The 24,663-nt window shown below is 43.4% G+C and overlaps 1 long non-coding RNA gene across 4 annotated transcripts in view; it reads right to left on the reverse strand.

Moving 5' to 3' along the window:
- Nucleotides 1-24,663, reverse strand: part of LOC136792853 (uncharacterized) — a 198,519-nt gene that overhangs the window by 99,147 nt on the left and 74,709 nt on the right. Inside the window, exon 3 of one of the 4 annotated variants that reach the window (XR_010837373.1) lies at nucleotides 16,950-17,039. The exons of the other annotated variants lie outside the window; for them this stretch is intronic. This is a non-coding gene — a long non-coding RNA (uncharacterized lncRNA). The remainder of the gene's footprint in view (nucleotides 1-16,949; nucleotides 17,040-24,663) is intronic. 4 annotated transcript variants of the gene reach the window in all.

The raw sequence follows: 24,663 nt of genomic DNA on the forward strand, positions 1-24,663 counted from the left end.
TAAGACAGGGAAAAGGAAGTGGGACAAATCTCTCATTCATTTCCTGCCCATCCTTTGGAGTGCAAAAGCTATTATTGCCTGTTTGGCAGACTGCTTTAAAAGGCCTTCCTAATTCCAATCCCAGCAGGTAGGGCTTTAGAGGGTAAGGCTGTCTGATCAATTGAGTGGATGGGTAGCATTTGGAGGCCTCTGGGGAACCATTTCCATCTCTCTTCTAAGGGGACCAGTTACTGTTCTATCACCAGAAGAATGCATCCTAAGGACTAATGGTCCAGACCACACGAAACTGAAATGGCTTTTCATGGGGAGCCTTTGTAGAAACCAAAGCTGTTGCTTGGATCTTAGGGATCTTTCTGTTGGATGAATATCAAGCATAGTTTGACAACACATTAGTTCCTTTGGAAGCCACATCTACCACTGACTGTGAATGAGCTTATCTCCTGAAATCCTAAGAGGTTTCTTCATGTGCAATCCACAGCTTTCTTACATTATTTGTGGACTGCTTTTCTTCAACACTTCTCTTAAAGAGGCTTTCTGACTAGAGAAAATGCATGTTCATACACAGACTGAACAATTACAAAACAAAAACTGTAAAGAAAGGATGAAGGAATTACAGCAGAAAGCTGTTACAGAAGCAGAAGAGGATTGGATGATGTAAAGAGTTGCAGTGCAGGACTTCCCTGGAGATCCAGTGGTTAAGACTCCACACTTCCACTGCAAGAGCCCAGGTTCAATCTCTGGTTGGGGAACTAAGATCCCGCATGCCACGTGGCATGGAAAAAAAATTTTTTTAATAAATAAATAAACATTTTACAAAAGAGTTGGGGTGCATTAGTTTCCTGTGACTGCCATCACAAATCACCACAAACCAGGTGGCGTAAAACAACAAAAATTTATTCTCTTGCAGTCATGGAGGTTGGAAGTCTGAAATCAAGGTGTCGGCAGGTCCACGCTCCCTCTGAGATTCTGAGTAGAGTCCTTCCTTGCCTCTTCTAGCTTCTGGTGGTTGCTGACAATTCTTGACATTCCTTTTTTTTTTTTTTTTTTGTGGTACGCGGGCCTCTCACTGCTGTGGCCTCTCCCGTTGCGGAGCACAGGCTCCGGACGCGCAGGCTCAGCGGCCATGGCTCACGGGCCCAGCCGCTCCGCGGCATGTGGGACCTTCCCAGACCGGGGCACGAACCCGTGTCCCCTGCATCGGCAGGCGGACTCTCAACCACTGCACCACCAGGGAAGCCCCTTGACATTGCTTTACAGCAGCCTCACTCCAATCTCTGCTTCCGTTTTCACACTGCCATCTTCCAGGTGTGTCTATGTCTCTGTGTCCAGATTTCTCTGTTTCTATCAGGACAGCAGTCAGATTAGATTTTGGACCCACTCTAATCCAGTATGACCTCACCTTAACTTGATTACATCTGCAAAGACCTTATTTCCAAATGAGGTCACATTCACAGGTTCTGGGTGGATGTGAGTTTTTGAGGGACACTATTCAACCCAGTACAGGGGTGAAGAACAATTTCCCCAGCTTTGCTAATTAAAAATAGAATAAGAGGAAATAGGTTTAAACTAAATGGTGAAATATTGAGGTTTTCTTAGCCAATAGCATAGTGAATCCACTGCACTGAGCACTTTCAGAGAAATAAGAGAAGTCAAATTCTCCTTTCGTGGCCCTCAATGGGGCTATGACCCACTTAGGTAGACACAAGGGAGGTTCACAAGTTGATGAGCTAAGATGCAAGAAATCTCGCTAACAGTCAAACATTCATATAAAGTGCCTTAAACAGCAATGAACACAAGAGTACCCTTCATGTGTTTGGCTTGTGGCTAGGATGTAAGAAGATAGAAAGAGCATCATTTTCACTCCAACAACATGAAAAATCTGGATAAACTGAAAAATCGTAATATTTTTTGAACCAATCACAAGGCTGAAGTCTCAGATCTGCCAAATAGTGTGACATCAAAGAGAAGAGCAGCTCCAACAAGGACACAACACATGAGCACTGGTTCCCCAGGGGCAGAGCATCTGAGAAAGAGATGCCAGGCTGCACACCAATGGGCAAAAAATCAGCCAAAATCTCTTTCTTTTCTTTCAGTTTTATTGAGATATAATTGACATAGCAGTACTATGTAAGTTTAAGGTATGCAGCAGAATGACTTGACTTACATATATGGCAATATATATAAACATTTGTAAGTCGCTAAGAGAGTGGATCCTAAAAGTTCTCATCACAAGAGAAAGCAACCGGGTTTCTTTGTAGCTAGATGAGGTGATGGATGCTAATTAAACTTACTGTGGTGAAACCTTTAATAAGTTGCGAATGGTCAAGCGTGGGCTACAATGAGTATCTAGACCCCCTGGGAGCTGCAGTCACAAAGGGAGCTCATGCTCACTGGCAGCCTCCTCACTGTAAATCTCCACCAGGTGCTCCAGTGAAAGGTTAGGGGCAGGGCAGATATCACATAAAGCCTCCCTTTGTGGAGTGGGACTGGAGGAGGACTGCAAGATCACCATGAGAAAAGCACAAGTTTCCACCTGAACCTTTATCCCCTATGTAATGAAAGCTGTAAGCCAGTGGAGGAAGGGCAGTAAACCTACTGCACAGGACTCTAAAATTTATTCAAATAAAGGGCTTAAAAAAAAAAAAAAGAATCCAGGGCTTCCCTGGTGGCGCAGTGTTTGAGAGTCCGCCTGCCGATGCAGGGGACACGGGTTCGTGCCCCAGTCCGGGAAGGTCCCACATGCCGCGGAGCGGCTGGGCCCGTGAGCCATGGCCGCCGAGCCTGCGCATCCGGAGCCTGTGCTCCACAACGGGAGAGGCCACAACAGTGAGAGGCCCGCGTACCGCAGAAAAAAAAAAAAAAAAAAAAGAATCCAATGAAAAATATAGGCAAAGCATTTGAACACTCATTTCAAAAGTTCATTAAAAGATGTTCAACATCATTAATCATTAAGGAAATGCAAATTAAAACCACAATGAAATACACACCTATTAGAAGATCTAAACTAAAAAAAACTAACAAGGGCTTTCCTGGTGGCGCAGTGGCTAAGAATCTGCCTGCCAATGCAGGGGACACAGGTGCGCCCCCTGGTCTGGAAGATCCCACATGCCTCGGAGCAACTAAGCCCATGCGCCACAACTACTGAGCCTGCGCTCTAGAGCCCATGAGCCCCAACTGCAGAGCCCATGTGCCACAACTACTGAAGCCCGCACACCTAGAGCCTGTGCTCTGCAACAAAGAGAAGCCACTGTAATGAGAAATCCACGCACTGCAACGAAGAGTAACCCCTGCTCACCACAACTAGAGAAAGCCCACGCGCAGCAACAAAGACCCAACGCAGCCAAAAATAAATAAATAAAATTAATTAATTAAAATAAATGAATAAATAAATAAAACATGGAGACTGTTAGCATATTGATAAAGTTTAAAAAAAATACTAACAGGGCTTCCCTGGTGGCGCAGTGGTTGAGAATCTGCCTGCTGATGCAGGAGATACGGGTTCGTGCCCCGGTCCGGGAAGATCCCACATGCCGCGGAGCAACTAAGCCCGTGAGCCATGGCTGCTGAGCCTGCGCGTCCGGAGCCTGTGCTCCGCAACGGGAGAGGCCACAACAGTGAGAGGCCCGCATACCGCAAAAAAAAAAAAAAAAAAAAAAAAATACTAACAATACCAAGTGCTGGTGTGGAGGAACTGGATCTCTCATACATTGCTGGTGGGAACACAGAGTGGTAATCATCTTGGAAAACAATGGCAGTTTCTTATCAAGTTAAATATACACTTACACTTACCATACAACCCAGGAATCCCACTCTTAAGTACTTATCAAAGAGAAATTAAAACTTATGTTTACACAAGAACCTATTTGCAAATGTTTATAATGGTTTTATTTACAACACCTCCAAACTGAGAACAAACAGAATGTCCTTCAGCTGGGGAATGTATGAACAACGGTGGCACACCCACATCCACGGGTTCCTGGGAAAGGTGGTGAAAGCTGGGTCTTTGAGGGCTTTGCAAAACTAACAGGAGTCAATTATGTACATACACCCCTAAAAGTTAGAAGATAGGAAAACGCACATCTTGGCTGTTCATATTGAGTCACCTTTTGGGGCCCTGAGTGGTCCATTTTGAATGGGTTCCCAGAAGTCTTTTCTCTCTTGATCATCCTCCGTCCACCCCATTCCTGTCTCCAGGTCTAGCCTCTACTCTTATATAACACCTGCAAGTTCAAGTCCAGGGAGACCTTCTTCCCTGGTTTCATAGAGGATAGTCACAGTGTCTTCACGGTTCTCTGTGGGACTGAGATGGGGCTTCTCGGTTCTCTCAGAATGGAGCATCCAGAAGCTAAGCAAGCAATATTGTTCTTAGCATAACTTCATGTATTCAACTAGACATTTACTGAGCACTGACTGTGTGCCATGCATCGGGGAAACAAAAAATACATTAAAATTTAAAAGTAAAACAGCTACAACAACAACAACAAAACTGTGGTAAAACAAGTTTCCTATTCTAACGAATAAAGTTGAAAATTCTTTTTTTTTTTTTTGGTGCAGTACACGGGCCTCTCACTGTTGTGGCCTCTCCTGTTGCGGAGCACAGGCTCCGGACGCGCAGGCTCAGCGGCCATGGCTCACAGGCCCAGCCGCTCCACGGCATGTGGGATCTTCCCGGACCAGGGCACGAACCCGTGTCCCCCACATCGGCAGGCGGACTCTCAACCACTGCGCCACCAGGGAAGCCCCTGAAAATTCTTTAAAAGAAAAAGTTGCCAGGGAATCATCATCCTCTGTCTTCAACAGCATATGGGCCTGAAGAAAAGGAGACAAAGCAGGTGGTTGCTTATTCTTTCTTCAAATACAATGGTGGCTTATCTCCTTGGGACTCTTAATTTTGATTTTTGAAATTCTTAAGGATCTTTCCATTTTTTAACTTTCTTTAAATAACCTGTAGAGGACTCTCTCAAATTAAAAACTGTATCAAACATGCCTTGAATTAAGAAGTTCCCTAATTTCTGGAAGGATATAAGTAACTTATGTAAATGGTGATGTCTCCAGATTGATAGGACTGGGAGATGTGAGGTAGAAAGAGGACCCATTTTTCATTAAATACCCTGATATGTCTTGAATTTTTATCATGTGTGTACATTTTTACACTATGAATAATATTAACGGTTTTTTTTAAAGTTTTCTTCTTTCTGTGGTCCTATGACAGGAAGTCTGTTACTAGCACTTTCTCCTAAACTAACAATATATGAATCAAATCCTTCAAAAACTCCTGTTTTTAAAGAATTGAGCATCAAGTAGAAATTCCATTTCTAGAAAATTACCCTACAGGCAGAGGTAGGAAAGCATATCAGTTTGGCATATGGGCTCAGGAATCACACCTGGGTTTAAAACCTAGCTCTGCCACACTCTGCCTGCGTGACCCTGAGCAAGTTACTTAACTCAGTTTCTACTAATTCCTGCTTCAAACACCTACCTCACTGGCCTGTTAAGAGGATTAAGTGAGATGATGTACATAAAGTTCTCAGCCCAGAGCCTAGCACAAAGGAAGTACTTACTAAATGATGATAATTACTGCTATTAAGGAATTAATTACAGGGATGGCGAAGCCATTAGTGCATTATAGTTGTTAGTCTTTAGAAAAATGCAAATTCTTACCATTAGAGCACACGGTAAATAAAATGTGACTCAGCTGTACAATGAAATATGCAGTCATTAAAATGATCTACAGAAGACTATTTAAGGAATAGAAAGATGATGTTCATGAAATAGTGTTAAAGCAAGTTAGAAAACAATATGTGCAACACAGTCTTGGGTTTTAAATAATACTATATATGTAAACACATATTGTGTCGAGAGAGCACAAAAATCATCAATAAGTGGTTCTGTCATTCATGCAACAAATACAGCACCTACTCTATGCCAGTTTTAGGTGCAGGGGATGTAAAAGTGAACAAAATGGACAAAAATCACTGCCTTCATGGAACTGACCTTCTAGTGGGTGGATACAGGCAATAAATAAATTCTAAATGAAATTTAGAGTATATCTGATGATAATAAGTGCCATATGTAGGACAAGCAAGGAAGTAGGAATAGGGAGTGTCAGTTGTCAGAGGGAGGCATTTGCCGTTTCAATGAGAGTGGTCAGGGAAGTTCTCACTGATAAGATGGTGGCTGATTTGTGATGCAAAGTTGGTGACGGAGCAAGTCATGAGGACAACAGAAGAGCATCCAGACTGAGGGAACAAGCGCCAAGGCTGAGAGTGGGCTTGCCCGTGTTCAAAGACCAGCAATCAAGCTGTTATGGACAAAGTGGCATAAGCAAGGGCCAGGGTGGGAGAGGGGGTGGGACAGGAAGGGGTGGGACAGGAAGCAGAGGTCAGGTCATGTAGGGCCTTGGGAGCCTTATTAACAACTTTGGATTTAACTCTGATGAAATACATAATAAGCCACTGGATGTTCTGAGCATAGGAGTGGCATGCTCTGACGTATTTTAACTAGCTCATGCTGGTACTGTGTTAAGAATAGAGTGGAGGGGGATTCCCTGGGGGTGCAGTGGTTAAGAATCCATCTGCCAATGCAGGGGACACAGGTTCGAGCCCTGGTCCAGGAAGATCTCACATGTCGCAGAGCAACTAAGCCTGCGAGCCACAACTACTGAGCCCATGAGCCACAACTACTGAAGCCCGCATGCCTAGAGCCCGTGCTCCACAACAAGAGAAGCCACCACAATGAGAAGCCCGCACACAACAATGAAGAGTAGACCCTGCTCGCCACAACTAGAGAAAGCCCACGCATATCAACGAAGAACAAATGCAGCCTAAAATAAATAAATATATATATATATTTTAAAAAGAATAGAGTGGAGGGATAGAAGCATGGATACCAGGTAGAAAAACATTGCAAAAATACAGGAAAGAGATGATAGTGGTTTAGACCAGAGTGGGAATAGTAAAAGTAGTGAGGAGCAGTCATATTCCAGACATATTTTGAAGGTAGAGCCAACAGAACTGGCTGGCAGATGGGATTTAAGGCAGGAAGGAAAGAGAAGTCAAGGATGCCACACGTTTGGGAGCTGTGCAACTAGAATGATAGAGTGGCCACTTACTGAAGTAAGAAGACTGCAGGAGGAACAGATTTAGGGGGAAAGATCAGAAACTTGATGTTTGATATTAGGTCTAACATCCAAGTGGAGATGTCAAAAAGGCTGTTGAATATACGTGAGTCTAAAGTTCAGAGAAGGAGTCAATTGTCATCAGGTATGAAAAACATTTACAGTCACAGAGCTATATCAGAACCACTACATTCAATTGTTCAGGTTTTGCACGGCACAGTTTCGTTCACATTGTAGTTTGGTGAACAGTATCCCCTGGAATTAGGCAGTGCACATATAATTAATCTATACATGGCAACCCTAGGTAAAATCACCTAGAAAGTGAGTATTGATAGAAAAGACATCAGAAGATCCTGGGGGTCTTCAGTATTCAGAAACCAGAGAGATGAGTTGGAACAATGAGGTGGAATGAGTAAAGAAGACTGAAAAGAAGTGGCTAATAAAGTAGAAGACAAACCAGCAGACCAGTGTCCCAGAAGCCAAGTGAAGGAAGAGGGAGTAATCAACTTTGAAACACTCTTCTGAAAAGTCAAAGAAGATGAGGGCTGAGCACTGACCATTTCAGTCCTACATTAGCCCCAGGTAAGAAAAGCTCCTACCCCAGGCCCCATACCTGAGTTGTTTCCATGCTTTGGAGTGTTTTCCTCAAATGTTTCTGTCTCCTTTCTGTGCTTGCGTCCAGCGAAGGCCATTTATGCCATCTGGGAAAATGCCCCCAAGTCTGACCCTCGTACCCTAGTAATCACCAGAATTGCTTCCCTTGACATTTTCTGAGTCTTCCTTTAATGCCTGAGACATTGGTTGGGGTCAGCAGTGCCAACTGGACAGGAAGCCCCAAGCCTGCACAGGGACCAGCATAGACTCTGGCCTCTATTCTTCCCCTTCGGGGCACTCTCCATCACTCTACCCAACACGTGGAGTCAATCAGCTGCTCCAAGAAACTCCAGGACCTATGCCTGTGCTGGAATTCTGGGGATCTATGGCCAGGCCTCAGTTCCAGGAGGGTAGCCTAATGAATAGATCCCCCCACACCCCACTCACCAGGGAAGTATTTCTTTTGGAGGACTGTGCAAGATTAGACTACTAAAATGGTGCAGATGTGCTGATTTTGGATGATTCATGTAGGATATAGGACGAATTCAGGGGTCTGGGCTACCAGCAGTCTACCACCAAGTCTTGAGTGTGTATGGGCCTATGTGACGACTCTTACTCATCTGTGTCCTGACTACAATGCCACCTCCATTTCACAGTGGGAGGTAGTGACAAGCATCCTTTACCCTGTATGTCCCTGTAACTGGCACCCAGGGTAGCCCTCTGAAGCTTCACTCCATGCATCAGGCAGTCCTCAGAGGGGCCATGCCTACCTCCTCTAGGAGATTTTTGAGACAGTTGCACAAGTGGGTATGCCCAACTGATGTTCTCTCCAGTCTCAATCAATGTAGCAATGCCAGGCTCTCCCAAGTGGACCTTAAGTCATGTTGGATGGCGGTAGGCTTGGGTGGGGTATTCCTGGGGTGGATAAAACCACTCTTCTCATCCTGCCCTTCTCCAATCCTTCCTCCTGGTGACAGTGTGTGCCAGGCAGGGGTTGGGTTAACACTGAAAGAGATCACATCCTAGGAATGCAGTGATTACAGCCCAAAGTGTTGAAGAGAAGACTGTGCTGTTCTACATTCATTCAATAAACTTCTGAGCGGTAACTTTAACATGACGAAAAAAAGAAATTATCACGCTTTCCTGCATGTTCTGGGTGAGACTTGCACTTGACACACAGTAATAAGCTCTGATAAAATCACTGGGAGCCAGAGTTAATGGGCAGCATAATGGATGATGCAGCCTCATGAGTAGTAAGGTAACAAGCATTAAATAAATGGTATTGCGGGACTTCCCTGGTGGTGCAATGGTTAAGAATCCGCCTGCCAATGCAGGGGACACAGGTTTGAGCCCTGGTCTGGGAAGATCCCATATGCTGTGGAGCAACTAAGCCCATGTGCCACGACTACTGAGCCTGCACTCTAGAGCCTGCAAGCCACAACTACTGAAGCCCACACACCTAGAGCCTATGCTCCACAACAAGAGAAGCCACTGCAATGAGAATCCCATGCACCACAATGAAGAATAACCCACGCTCGCCACAAATAGAGAAAGCCCGCATGCAACAATGAAGACCCAACACAGCCAAATAAATAAATTAAATAAATACATTTATTTTTAAAAATAAATAAATCCTATATAAAAAATGGTATTAGGGAAATGCAAAGGCAAGAAGATTGATATCATTTTAATACAGATTCTGAAGAGCCAAGGCAAAGTAATTACAGCCTTACTACCTTTTCATATGATGAGATGTGAAATTAGCCAGAAGCATCGTATTTGACAATAAAGAACACAAAGAGATGGTCCCTGGATCTGAACAGAAAAAGAAATGATCCTGGACACTATGAGACCTCTTCACTTCCACTGACGGGTTGATAAACAAATATGTAAGAACTTCTCTGCCTGTTATCCTAAATATTTATCAGTAAATCACTGTATCTCACATAGATTTTGTATATGAATTTTGTATTATTTACATCTTTTAATCAAAATTTGTATACAGAGTTTGGGAATCAAGATGACGGAATAGGAGGACGCAGAATTCTTCGTTCCTTACAAGTACATCAAGAACATATCTACAAATGGAACAGTTCTCATAGAGTACCTACTGAACATTAGCGGAAGACTTCAGACACCTAAAAGGACAAGAAAAATCCCCTCACGACTGGGTAGGACAAAAGAAAGAAGAAAAAAAGAAGAGAGGAATCCAAAAAGGGACCAGCAACGCTGGCAGGAAGGTGAAGGTGAAGGGAGGTCCGCACGCTCAGAAAAACTTCCTCACTGTGGCAAAAGTAGCTAGGACAGAAAAGGACCTTCGGGGGATCAAAGGAGAACACAGTAGACAGACTGTGGAAGGCAGGACAAAGTAAGAACTACATACATGGTCTACACTGCATCTCTGCACATTCCAGCCTGAGTCGTGAGTCATCTCTTGCAAAGGGGGGCTGGGTGCTGGAAAATGGGGTTTGGAGCATGGACCCAGGGAGCGGACAGCAGTTGGCTTTGAAAAGACAACCTGAAGGGACAGGAGTAAGGAGCTCCACAACGGGAAAGTCTGTGGAAAAACCTGGGACACCACAGAAGCAAGGCATCATTGTTGAGAGGCACGTGGGAGGCGGGGCAACCACCACCCCCACATGCCAGCTCCTGCCTCCCTGAGCACTGGGAGGGACTCCCACCAGAGCGAGTGCACCACAGTCTGTTGCAACTACCTGCTGGTTCCGCCAGTGCAGGCAACTCACACACACCCCAACTGTGGCCACCGTACCCCTCCCCAGCTTCAGTGAATAAATGTGCCCCAAGCAGCTGCTGCTTTCACTCCCTGTCACCTGGGCAAGGAACAGACGCCTGAGGGTGTTGCACACACAGAGGTGGGGTCAAGACCAAAGCTGAGCCCCAGGGGCAGTGCGACTGAGGAATAGGAATGGAAATCTTTCCGTGCAGCTGCACAAGCCACAGATTAAATCCCTGACCAGATTGGTAAATCCTGTATCTGTGGAATCCCTGAGTAGACGAGTGTTCCCACAATTGAGACCGGTTAGCCTTTACAGCAGTGGACTTTGGGGGCCAGAACACACGGGAGTCGGGCCAGGTCAGAGTCTGAGCTGGCTCCACAGTACCCACAGCAGGTCCAGAGACCTACCTAGAGGTACTGGAAGGCCGCCTGGGGAGGCAAGGATTGGCTCTGGCTCACTGTGGGAGCAAGGAGACTAACAGAGGAGGCCCCAAGAAAATATTCTTATTACTATTATTCTTTTTTTGTTTGCTTCATATTGTACAGTTGTTGGTGGTGTTGCTTTTACTATTTTTTATCTTTTATTTTTAATTTTTTTATTTTTTAATACGTACATTTTTCTATTTTTACTTTTTTATTGTTTTGTGGTATTTTCTTGGTTTTGTTCTTTGTTTTTTATTTGTTTTATGTGTATATTTTGTTTTCTTTGTTGTTTGTTTGCTTTCTGTTTTTGTTTTATTTTTCTTTTTTTTTTTGTTAGTTTAGTCCTTATTGACTGTTCTCAGTTTTGAATTCTTTTGTTTGTTCTCTTATTTTTTTTCTCTCTCCCTTTTTTTTCTTTTTTCTGTGTGTGTGTGTGTGTGTGTGTGTGTGTGTGTGTATGTGTGTCTGTGTGTTATTTGTTGCTGCTGTTCCTTTGCTGTTGTTTTTGCTATTTGTCTGGGGTTTTGTTTGTCTGTTTCTTTTCCTTTGTTTCTTTTCATTTTCTTTTCTTTTCTTTCTTTTCTTTTTCTTTTCTTTCTTTTTTCTTTGGCCACACTGTGTGGCTTGCAGCTCTTGGTTCCCTGGCCAAGGGTAGGGCTTGGGCCTCTGGGATGGGAGCACCAAGTCCAGGACACTGGACCACCAGAGCCCAGGAAATATTAATCAGCATGCACACTCCCGGAAGTATCCATATCAACACAAAGACCCGGCCCAAGACAACTGCCTGCAGGCTCTAGTGTTGGACACCTCATGACAAACAACCACCAGGAGAGGAACACAGACCCACTCATCAGCAGACAGGCTGCCTAAAGTTGTACTAAGCTCACAGACAGCCCAAAACATCACCTGATGCAGCCCTGCCCTTCAAAGATAGAAGACTCAGCTCCACCCCCCCAGTTGCAAATGAAGCAACTGACAAAGGATTAATCTCCAAAACATACAAGCAACTCATGCAGCTCAATATCAGAAAAACAAACAATCCAATCCAAAAATGGGCAGAAGACCTAAACAGACATTTCTCCAAAGAAGATATACAGATTACCAACAAACACATGAAAGAATGCTCAACATCATTAATCATTAGAGAAATGCAAATCAAAACTACAATGAGATTTCATCTCACAGCGGTCAGAATGGCCATCATCAAAAAATCTACAAACAATAAATGCTGAGAGGGTGTGGAGAAAAGGGAACCCTCTTGCACTGTTGGTGGGAATGGAAATTGATACAGCCACTGTGGAGAACAGTATGGAGGTTCCTTAAAAAACTAAAAATAGAACTACCATAAGACTCAGCAATCCCACTACTGGGCATATACCCTGAGAAAACCATAATTCAAAAAGAGACATGTATCAAAATGTTCATTGCAGCTCTATTTACAATAGCCAGGACATGGAAGCAACCTAAGTGTCCATCAGCAGATGACTCGATAAAGAAGATGTGGCACGTATATATAACGGAAGATTGTATAGATTGGAAGTCAGCCATAGAAAGAACGAAACTGAGTTATTTGTAGTGAGGTGCATGGACCTAGAGACTGTCAAACAGAGTGAAGTAAGTCAGAAAGAGAAAAACAAATACCGTATGCTAACACATATATATGGCATTTTTTTAAAAAAGAAAATGGTCAGAAGAACCTAGGGACAAGATGGGAATAAAGATGCAGACCTACTAGAGAATGGACTTGAGGATACAGGGAGGGGGAAGGGTAAGCTGGGACAAAGTGAGAGAGTGGCATGGACATATATACACTACCAAACGTAAAATAGATAGCTAGTGGGAAGCAGCCGCATAGCACAGGGAGATCAGCTTGGTGCTTTGTGTCCACCTAGAGGGGTGGGATAGGGTGGGTGGGAAGGAGGGAGATGCAAGAGGGAAGAGATATGAGGACATATGTATATGTATAACTGATTCACTTTGTAATAAAGCAGAAACTGACACACCATTTTAAAGCAATTATACTCTAACAAAGATGTTAAAAAAAAAGAAAAAAAGATTAAGTGGGAAAAATCATAAAGTGACTTCCATTACCATCAGCAAAACCCCCCTTCACTTAGTATGTTATTCAGCAATAAATATTTCAAACTAGAAAAAAAAAAAGATATGAAATAGCTCACTCAGGGAGCGGGAGCAAAAATGAGCTAGGAAATGTAATGAGACTGCCGGGCAGCAATAGAGACCTACTTGAGGTTAGTGGCCATAAATTGGAAAGGGCTCCAGTCAGCATAATCATGAGCTTTACCAGCCATGCTCAGTTGAACAGACACAGAATCAGTGGAGACTTGGATTTAAACAGGGTTTTGCCAAGAGAATATGATGAAGGGAGAAAAAGAAAGGAAATTACGAGTAGATATGAGGGAGTAATGTCATTCGGACCATGAAATCCAAGTACGGTAAGGGGGGAGGTGAGGACATGAAGAGGCTGTGAGAGACGGTGAAAATTGGGAGGATCGATGGACTGTTGGTGCCAGTGATGCTGAAGAAGTTGTGTCGCTGGGATACCAGAGGGAGTGAACTGCAGAGAGAACATCAGAGTGGTTTGCTTAAAACTGGCATGTAGACATGGCAGTCATTGGTAATGGTGAGGTCTAGGGTGTGGCCAGGATGTAGAGGCCGAGACAGGGTGGAGGACAAGATCATTGGAGGAGAGGAAGCCAATGGACTGAGAGGTGAGCGTACTAGAATAGTTATTTATGCAGATGTTGAAAACCCCAAGACATAGTGAATGGTTCTAGTCCTCAGAGAAAGCATGACATTGAACATGCTTTAAGGAATGAGGTACAGAGGGAGGTAGGGTTGGAAGATGTCTGTCCCGGGAGAAATAGGGGTTACAAACTGATTGAAATGCAAAGCTAGGGATTTCAGGGAGAAGATAAGGAGAATGATCTGGACATGGCGAGAAGCATCACGAGGAGATGGAACCCATCTCCAGGCTCCGTGGTGTGAAGAGTATACCAAAGAAAGCAGCCACCACAGGAGAGGGAGGCAGGGGAGCCAGACTTCAGTTGTGAGAGCAAGATGGCAAAGGGAAACTTCAGAGAAGAGGATGGAGAAAGAAGGTTGATGACTGACCTTGAGTTCCAGAGGGCACAGTAAAGCAGACTTGAAAATTTGGGGAGCGGAAGCAGGGAGTTGAGGTCAGAGAAGGGGGTGCACAGAGTCTTACAGGCATTAATGTCCTGGGGGATGAGGGGTGAGCTGGGAGACTGAGATAACTAACCCCAGGAGTAGTCATCCTGCTGGTCTCAAGGCAGGGAGAGGTGCTAACGCTGTGAGAGTTGCAGGGAAGGAAGTGTAAGGGGAGTTTACAGAGTTCTCGGGATCCTGCTTCCCTCTTGCCTATAGAGGTGGAGACCACCGGGAGGGGAAGTCTTACCTGCCACGTGTGGATTTCATCAGTCATTGGGCGGGGAGATTATGGATGATTTAAGCGTCCTTCTTTTTTTTTTTTTTTTTTTTTTTGCGGTACGCGGGCCTCTCACTGCCGCGGCCTCTCCGGTCGCGGAACACAGGCTCCGGACGCGCAGGCTCAGCGGCCATGGCTCACGGGCCCAGCCGCTCCGCGGCACGTGGGATCCTCCCGGACCGGGGCACGAACCCGTGTCCCCTGCATCGGCAGGCGGACTCTCAACCACTGCGCCACCAGGGAAGCCCCTAAGCGTCCTTCTTTTTGCTCATTTGATTCTATCATAAAAGTGTATCCCATTTGTGATAAGAACATTTTTTCTAATTACAGAAACCTCCAATTCTTTCACCTACTGTGTGACTTTGAATTAGTCATTGTTTAAAACGTAGAGATTGGGGCTTCCCTGGTGGCGCAGTGGTTGAGAATCCGCCTGCCGATGCAGGGGACACGGGTTCGTGCCCCGGTCCGGGAAGATCCCACGTGCCGCGGAGCGGCTGGGCCCATGAGCCATGGCCGCTGAGCCTGGGCGTCCGGAGCTTGTGCTCCGCAACGGGAGAGGCCACAACAGTGAGAGACCCGCGTACCACAAAAAAAAAAAAAAAAAAAGTAGAGATTGTCTCCACTTGTTCACAATTTTGTAAATCAACTGTACTTCAACTTAAAAAATGAGAATAGAAGATTAAAGTATTTCCAACATATACAAATATAGGTGCATGTTCTATCTCTCACATAGCAAAGGCTCTCCCACACATGTGTAAATAAATCTACATTCCAGAATCATTACCAATTGGCCTAGAATCTAGTCTTTCCCTGCTGTTACTAAAATATTTAACCCCTAGGAATTACATTGCTCTAACTACTTTCTAAGCGTTCTATCTCTTTGTATTAAATCATGAAAGTCAAGAAAATTAATCCTGAAGATCAGAGAAAACAACCAGAGGGAGAGCCACTGTTTTAATTAAATCAACCTTAGGAAGGAGACTGTGCCAGCTCTCCCACCTACCTATTTCCAGACGCTGGAAGGAATTCATTTGTGAGAAGCCAACAAAAGTCAACCCAAATTATTTTTAAAGCATTATGAGGTAGATTATTATAAATACCAGGAGAAGCTATTCACACAGACCCAGTCCTTGATAAAGCCAAAGACAGAGCATTTCCTTCTTGGCTAATGACAAGAAGGTATATTATGTCATCCTGTGCTCTTGTGAATTCCTTCCCACCAAGAGAGCCCTGTCAACACTCCCATAAAATCCATTCCTGTATAACCAACAGACTATTCGACTCTCCAGATTGCAAGAGAGACTTCTAAATGGGTCTTTTAGAATAAAATGTGCTTCCTGGGGCTTCCCTGGTGGCGCAGTGGTTGAGAATCCGCCTGCCGATGCAGGAGACACGGGTTCGTGCCCTGGTCCGGGAAGATCCCACATGCCGCGGAGCAACTAAGCCCGTGAGCCATGGCCGCTAGGCCTGTGCATCCGGAGCCTGTGCCCCGCAACGGGAGAGGCCACAACAGTGAGAGGCCCGCATACCGCAAAAAAAAAAAAAAAAAAAAAAAAAAATGTGCTTCCTGAAGAAGAAATTGGAATGGCCATTTGGAGCACTGAAAGTCTGTATTTATCCAAGGAGCAGGAACTTCTTGTGGAATTACTTTCCCCTGAAATGTACAATCTTGCTGTTACATTTTTTTTTTAAAGAGAGAAAGAAAACCCTCTCAGCCCAGTATTTACTAGCCTGTCTGAGCATTTTTAGCAATGACAGCAATGAGGCCTCAGTCTGTATTGGCCATCAGTGCTCCAACCGTAGTCCCAGGCTGTATGCCAGCTTTTAAAAGGCCAACCTGACTTTAGTCCAATTCCTTTCTGACCCAAAGCCCATTAACCTGGACTCCTTGTCAGGTCTGTTTGTGCCTTACATCTAGTTTTAAAGGAGAGGTTGTTCTGGGTCAAGAGATGATTTCTAATATTTCCTCTTTTAAGTTGTCTAAAATTCACAGACTGATGTAATTAGACAGCAGGAAGATCACAGGGGACAGGATAGCTGCCCATCTGTGTAATGAGATTTGGATGCTCAGCTTTACTGAACTGTGGATTCTAGCCCCCATCCAGTTGGCCAGAGGTTATTTCCACAATATGTTTCTATTTTCTTCTTCAGTTAAATTTAAAACTATGGAAGGAAGCGGGCCCCTAATCCTTCCTCAGGAGCAAAAGTGATGCAGATCTTATCGGGAAGACTTTTTCCAGGCCCAACTTAAGTTTTTGTTGGCTCAGCATAGTGCATTTTTTCCTAAACTTTCCTCTTGGAGCTCAATAGACTGTTTAGCCCAGCCCTGCTATTTGTGTTTCAAATGCTTGCAGACGGTTTATATACTCCCTCCTCATCCCTGCTTAGCTGCACTGTAACATACATAACTGTTTCATTTCTTAATCTCCCTGACCCCTACCCTGTCCATGCATGATAAGTCAGTCCTCAAATAATTGTGGCTTCTGAATTTCCTATTATTTTTCAACGTTTTCCTAGCATTTGGTGAAGTGCAATTGTATTGGCTTGCTATTGCTGTGTAACAAATAACCACAATATCTTAGTATTTACCATTAACCACTTATTTAACTTACACATCTGGGTGTTGTATGGGTCCAGCAAGGCTGTCTGACTGGGATGGTTCATCTGAGTTGGCTCTGCTGCACATGTCTTCTGTCATCCTCCTAGGGCCAGAGGGCTAATTTAGACGTGTTCTCCTCACAGCAATGGTAGAATACAAAAAGGAGAATGGAAATACACAAGGCCTCTTTAAAAAGAAGAAGTGACACACCATCACTTCCACCTTTTTCTATTGATCAAATCAAATCACGTGGCCCAACGCAAAATCAAGTGACAGGGAAATATGCTCCATTCCTTTAGTAGGGGAACTTCAAAGTCACACGTCAAATGGCATGGATACAGGAAAAGATGAAGAAGTAGGGCTAAAAAGTCACAATGGCCAGCTCATCTGAGCCATAACACAAGCTTCAATTTAAGATCTGATATCTTTCATTGTTCCCTTTGAGTACCACCAAATACCTGCACAGCATTGTTGATGCTCATCGGAGATCATGAAGCCTTCAAGGGCTTATAGAACTTGATTTACAAAGTGCCTGGCAGAATAGAGATGGAACTTGTTTAGGAGGGAATCATTAAGTCCCTCCAGAACCAGATCAGGATGATTATTGGAGACCTGAAGAAAAATTAGTGTCATTCCAAAATCAGGTGACGAAATAGCAATGATAGGCAGTTTTTGTTGAGCATCTACTATTTTCTAAGCCATTTGTATCCAGCCTTTTATTGATGGCATCACCACAAGGCTACAAGGTATTACTGTCACCACTTTCAGAGGAGGAAACTGACTCTAAAAGATCAAGGAACTTGCCCAATATTACACTGAATTTTTAATCTGAATCAAAATTTTTTAAACTGAAAAGGTTAGTTTCAAACTCATATTGGTCCTAATCCCAATAATCTATATTCTATTCAATAACTCCAATGCAATGAGGTTTAAGAATTCTGGGCTTCCCTGGTGGCCCAGTGGTTGAGAATCTGCCTGCCAACGCAGGGGACACGGGTTCGAGCCCTGGTCTGGGAAGATCTCACATGCCGCGGAGCAACTGGGCCCGTGAGCCACAATTACTGAGCCTGCGCGTCTGGAGCCTGTGCTCCGCAACAAGAGAGGCCACGATAGTGAGAGGCCCGCGCACCGCAATGAAGAGTGGCCCCACCTGCCACAACTAGAGAAAGCCCTCGCACAGAAACGAAGACCCACCACAGCCATAAATAAATAAATAAATAAATTTAAATCAGATGGGCTTCTAAGAAGACCTCTGCTTAAAGAAAAAAAAAAATTCTCTTACTGTCTGCAATATATACATACAGACAGACAGGCAAACTCACCATATAATTATATGAGGGGAAAAATCTCCAAGAAATGTAGTTAAATGAAAAAAGTAAAATGCAGAACAGGTTACATAAGATACATATACATATACATATCTTTGGTGTTAAAAAAAGGCAGTGGAGCAAAGGTAGGTAGGAGGAAAATAAAAGTCTGTGTAGGTGTTTGCTTATCTATTCATGAGGAAACTCTAGAACAATACACGAGAAACCAAGGACAGTAGTTACCTATGAGGAAGTGGACCAGGGACAAGAATGGGGGGGCAGAATTTCATGGCAAATCCATTGATACTTTCCGATTTTTTGAATAATGTGAATGTTAAAGCTATTCATAATATTAAATTTAAAGAGAAATAAATAAATATTTGGCCAAGGTAGGGTGGAAGATAGGGCAAAAAGATGAGATAAGGCTTTGAGAAGTTTTGACTACAAAGCTCCATTGAAAGGGCAGAAGATTAGAAGGGCATTTAGAAATCCAAATGGCCCTCCATCCACTATCAGACTATTATTGGAACAAGAAAATTTATCACATAGACAACCCCACCTGGAACAGTGCTAAGGGGACAGTGACCTAGAGCTTTTAAAGGGAGATTCGATGTCATCCCTCTGTGCTAGATGTTGACCAGTCCTGGCTGTATTTATCCCCAAACTGTAGAGCCATTTAATCTGCAGCCTTGAATACCTCTCCGTCGTACTGTGGCAGCTTCTCAGTTCTCTTTCTTCCTCCTATAGTATTCTTTTTGCTGATGTTCCTGTTTGAATTTTCTTTTTATTTTTTATCAGTTCCTTATAGCTCCTTGTAACCAATGCATTTGAATTATATCTCTTGAAGCAGTGATTGTTTTTACCATTTATAGGTTATTGTTAAACGTTTACTTAGTGTGGAGTTTGGCTATAAAGTGGACATTCCTAATGCAATATAACTTGTGTAAATTAAATGTGTTTTTGTTTCAAAGCAGTCACTTCAGGAGGTTATACCAATAAAAATTTAGGAGGTTATACTCACATAACTCCATTTCCTTTGCCATCAAGTTAGGAACATGATGATACTGACTGTTGCCAAGTTCACCCTTTAAAACTTAGATCAGAAGTGATCTTCCTCTGACAGTTTTTCTGGAATCCTCAGGTGTTCATTCTTTTTATTTTATTTTATTTTATTTTTTGCGGTACGCGGGCCTCTCACTGTTGTGGCCTCTCCCGTTGCGGAGCACAGGCTCCGGACGCGCAGGCTCAGCAGCCATGGCTCACGGGCCCAGCCGCTCCGCGGCATGTGGGATCCTCCCGGACCGGGGCACGAACCCGTGTCCCCTGCATCGGCAGGCGGATTCTCAACCACTGCACCACCAGGGAAGCCCAGGTGTTCATTCTTTATAATCCCATAGTTCTCAATCACAGCAGAGTATATTTTCCAAAAATGGTTGCAATAGTATCTCCCATCCACATGCTATTCTTCAATAACTTCGACATTTCTTCCATCAAGAAATGGTCCAGGGCTTCCCTGGTGGCGCAGTGGTTGAGAGGCCGCCTGCCGATGCAGGGAACACGGGTTCGTGCCTCGGTCCAGGAAGATCCCACATGCCGCAGAGCGGCTGGGCCTGTGACCCATGGCCGCTGAGCCTGTGCTCCGCAACGGGAGAGGCCACAACAGTGAGAGGCCCACATACCGCAAAAAAAAAAAAAAGAAAAAAAAAAAGAAAAAGAAATGGTCCATATTCCTTCTCCCTGAATCTGAGAAGGCTTGTGACTAGAGTAGAAGAGATGTTATGTGACTCACAGAGCTAAATCTTTAAAATGTTACAGTTTCTTCTTGATTCTCTTTAGAATTTACTCTTGGAGCGTAGCCATGAAGCCCAAGCAGTCACAGGGAAAGGCCATGTGTAGGTGGTCTGGTTGACAAGCCCAGCTAAGATCCCAGACAACAGCCAGCATCAACTACTAGACATACGAGTGAATGAGCCTTCAGACAATGCTAGCCCTCAGCCGTCCAGACGTTCCAAGTGACATTTACTGTCTCAGTTCCAAACTTTCATGAAACTGAAACAAGAGATCTATGCCTGCTCAGAATTCCTGACCCACATAACAAAATGTTTTCTGTTTATGCCACTCAGTTTAGGATGATTTGTAGTGTAGCAATAGTTTCTGAAATAGATTTTGATACCTGGAAGTGGGGTGCTGCCAAAATAAAACCTAAAACATATAGCATTGACTTTGGCACTGGTTGGTTGGTGAAAACCTACAAGGCTTTGAAGAGGTTATTGGCGAGGGATTAAAGGAACCATTTTTTAAATGTTATTGGAAACTGGAAGAAAGGGGACCCTTCTTATGCAGAGACAGAAAGTTTAGCAACATTGTCACTTATAGTAATGTGGAAACTGGGAAATATATCTAATGAACTCAATGATCTGGGTTAGGAAATTTCTAGGCAGAATTTTTTTTTAATTTTTATTTTATATTGGAGTAGAGTTGATTAACAATGTTGTGTTAGTTTCAGGTATACAGAAAAGTGATTCAGTTATATGTGTACATGTATCTATTCTTTTTCAAATTATTTTCCCATTTAGGTTACTATAGAGTATTGAGCAGAGTTTCCCGTGCTGTGCAGTAGGTCCTTGTTGGTTATCTTTATTTTTTCCAAATGAGTAGTTTTGTTTATTACAACAAAGAGATAGAAATTTTCAGAGCAAGGAAAATGGTATAACTTTTCTCCTTCTAAGTATACACCAGACATATTACTTAGCACAAGAACACCCATCCTGCCAGAACATGTCTTCAATACATGAAGGACTGACATAAAAACAGCAAGCACCTAGGTGCATCAACGTAAGTATAAATGCATTCAAATATATACCATTAAGATTAATGTGAAAATATAATAGCAATATTAACAGTAAATAATATTTCCAATATTATTGAGTTGTTTGTAGTGAGGTAGATGGACCTAGGGTCTGTCATACAGAGTGAAGTAAGTCAGAAAAAAAATACCGTATGCTAACGCATATGTATGGAATCTTAAAAAAAAAAAAGGTTCTGACAAACTTAGGGGCAGGACAGGAAAAAAGATGCAGATGTAAAGAATGGACTTGAGGACACAGGGAGGGGGAAGGGTAAGCTGGGACAAAGTGAGAGAGTAGCATGGACATATATACATTACCAAATGTCAAATAGACAGCTAGTGGGAAGCAGCTGCATAGTACAGGGAGATCAGCTCTGTGCTTTGTGACCACCTAGAGGGGTGGGATAGGGAGGGAGGGAGGGAGGGAGACGCAAGAGGGAGGGGATATGAGGATATATGTACACATATAGCTGGTTCACTTTGTTGTATAGCAGAAACTAACACAACATTGTAAAGTGATTATACTCCAATAAAGATGTTTATATATATATATATATATATATATATATATATATATATATATATATATATATAGAGAGAGAGAGAGAGAGAGAGAGAGAGAAGCAAAAAAAAAAGAAAAGAAAAAAAGAAGAAGAAAGCCTAAATATATTTTCAGTACTTTGAAGAAAAATATTATAAGTATGAGAAGGCTGGGTTTCAAACTTTCAATAAAGCAATCCCTTCTCTCAGATAAAATGAATTTAATGAGGAATTTTCTGTTTTTAAAGTGTTAGCATCCTGATAATTTTGAAAAGCTAGAAATGAAATTTTTAAATAGAATTTACTCATTATTCTTTGGTTCGTTAAACAAATATTTAGAGCATGTATGCTAATGGTAGGTACAGGCCTAGTTGCTGGAAATGCAATGATGAGTCCCAGAAACATCACCTCTGCCCTCAGAGCGTTTACAGTGTAAGAGAAGAGATAAACCTTGCAGTAATTGCCAAATGTGATAAGTGCTATGAAGGAAAACTAGAGGTGGCAATGGGCCATAAAGCAGGAGAACGTATTCTAAGTCATGGAAGGATCTGGAAGGCTTCTCCAAAGGGTGACATTTGAACTCAGATCAGGATGGTGTATTAGTTTCCTGCGGCTGTCATAACCAAACTCCACAAACCAGGTGGCTTAAAACAATAGAAGTTTATTCTTTCACAGTTCTGGAAGCTAGAAGTCCAAAATTAAGGTGTCGGCATGGCCCTGTTCCCTCTGAGATTCTTCCTCGCTTCTGGTGGTGGCCAGATGGATGAATCCTTGGTGTACCTTGGCTTGCAGCTGCCTCACTCCAGTATCTGCCTCTATTGGCACATGGCATCTCTCCCTGTGTGTCTCTCAAGACCTTCTTTTATGGACACCAGTCATACTGGACCAAGGGCCCACCCTACTTCAGTATGACCTCATCTTAAATAGTTACATCTGCAATGACCCTATTTCCAAATAAGATCACATTCGGAGGTACTGGAGATCAGAACTTCAACATACCTATTTGGGGGACACAATTCAACCCTTAACAGTTGGTTAGGAGCTAACTAGGAGACAACAAGTGAGGCATAGGCAAGAGCCTGTCAAAGGTCCTATAGCAGGAAGGAGGGTGATATTGGGGGACCAGAAAGAAGGCAAAGTGACATTACCCCACGGTCATACTTCTCAGCTTATCCATGTGTGATGATCTTTTCTCCTGACAGCTCATCAAAACTGTGATAATGGTTACCTTGATCAGAATCCAGAGAGTAAGATATAAACCTAACATTTCTCTATGTTTCTGAGATCCTCATGAGAAAAAAAAAATCCCTAAGGATGGAACACAGAGGTTTTCTGGATAATATTTCTCTCAGTAGCATTGACTGAAACATGATTTTAAATAGTTTTCCCGTCATACCTTCAGGTCCTGGGGAATCTCACACGTAGCTTGAAGTCTCCAAACAAATTACTAAACCAACTCTCATTTAAAACAAAATAAAACAAAACAAGAAAACACCTTGATGTTCTCTTTCATGATACAAAATAAGCTAGTTCCCAGAAGGCTGTATCTGAATGAACATCCACCCTAATTTTTAACACCAACCCACATCCTGATTCTGTGGTCATTCACTTCTTTGAATCCAGATCAACTCCAAAACCAACTGTAAGACCACAAATCAAGATGCAATGCCTGGTTAGGCGATTCCCGTAAACCCATTGTCTGCTTACAGCATTTAAAGTTGCAACAGATCCCCAAGGATAGGGAAATTAGATAGTTTATGCTGGACTAATAAACAGGGCTGGAGTATCAAAAAAGTAGTGGGCCACAGAGTACCTAAGAGCTGGATCCAATTCTGGGATATTGTCCCTGGGGGAAGTGGGTGGGTACATATGTGTGTAAGCATTTTGCTGTTCTCCAGACCACAGTTGACTTTGGAACGGGTTCTTCTAAGAAGTTACTTGGGACACTGAGAACATCATGTATACTCAGGTCAGCTTTTCCTGGAATATTCAACACAAGTCGTTTGAAACCCATCCTGCAATGTTTTTGTCTCCCATTCACAAACTTTATTCAGCTTCCGGGAGTTCGTGCACAAAAGTAGCACTAAGGTTTGTTATTGACACAAAGTCCAAAACTGAATTCCTCCTGACTGTGTCAGGTACAGTTTGACTGAAATTACAGGACCTAATTGTTTGTAACTCAATTCCCCTTTCTTTAACTGGGCATAACGTGTGCCCTGTGTACTTCACGGGGTTACTGAAAGGACTGAACAGCTCAATTATGGGAAAACACTTTGAAAGTGGGAAAGGGTCATGCACGCTTAAGATCTGGCGATTGGTTCCACTGCCTCCAAGCATCTCTCTGAAATCAGTTCTTCCCTCCCTCGCAGTCACCAGTCGCCCTGCAGACACACACACACACACACACACACACACACACACACACACGCGCGCGCGCACGCGCGCGCGCACGCACCAGATCAGAGGAGGCCGAGCATCTCTGTGGGTCCCATAGGCTTCTTCCTGCTCCCAAATCCGCTCTCTTCCACCATCAGGTGTTCTCACTCACAGCTGCACATTTCAGCCCAGTGGTTGTCAACATTAGAATTACTGAAGGAATTTTTTTGAATTAGCAATGCCTGGGCCCCAGCCCAAAAGCTTCAATTGAACTGGTCTGGGCTATCAGTAATTTACAGTTTTTAAAGCATGCCTAGTGATTCTAATGGGCAGCCGTGGTATTTTTTTTTAATTACTGTTTTAGAAGCTCACAAACAAAAATCACAATAATAATAAATATTTATTGGGCACTTCCAATATGCCAGGCACTGTGACAGGTATTTAATGCATCATCTCCTTCAGTCCTTACAACCGCCCTCTGAAGTGTTTTTACTCTCCCCCTCCACAAGGAGAAACTGAAGCTCCTACAGCTTACTTGCCTTACTCCCCGACACCGAGCTCCTAAGTGGGGGGGCAGGATGCAGACTCCACTCTGTCTGCACCAGAACCCAGGCTAGGCTGTCCACCAGGACCCTCCACTGTCCTCCGTTGAAGCC

This window comes from Kogia breviceps, chromosome 17, assembly GCF_026419965.1.
Source record: "Kogia breviceps isolate mKogBre1 chromosome 17, mKogBre1 haplotype 1, whole genome shotgun sequence".
In the NCBI taxonomy this organism is placed as follows: Eukaryota; Metazoa; Chordata; class Mammalia; order Artiodactyla; family Physeteridae; genus Kogia; species Kogia breviceps.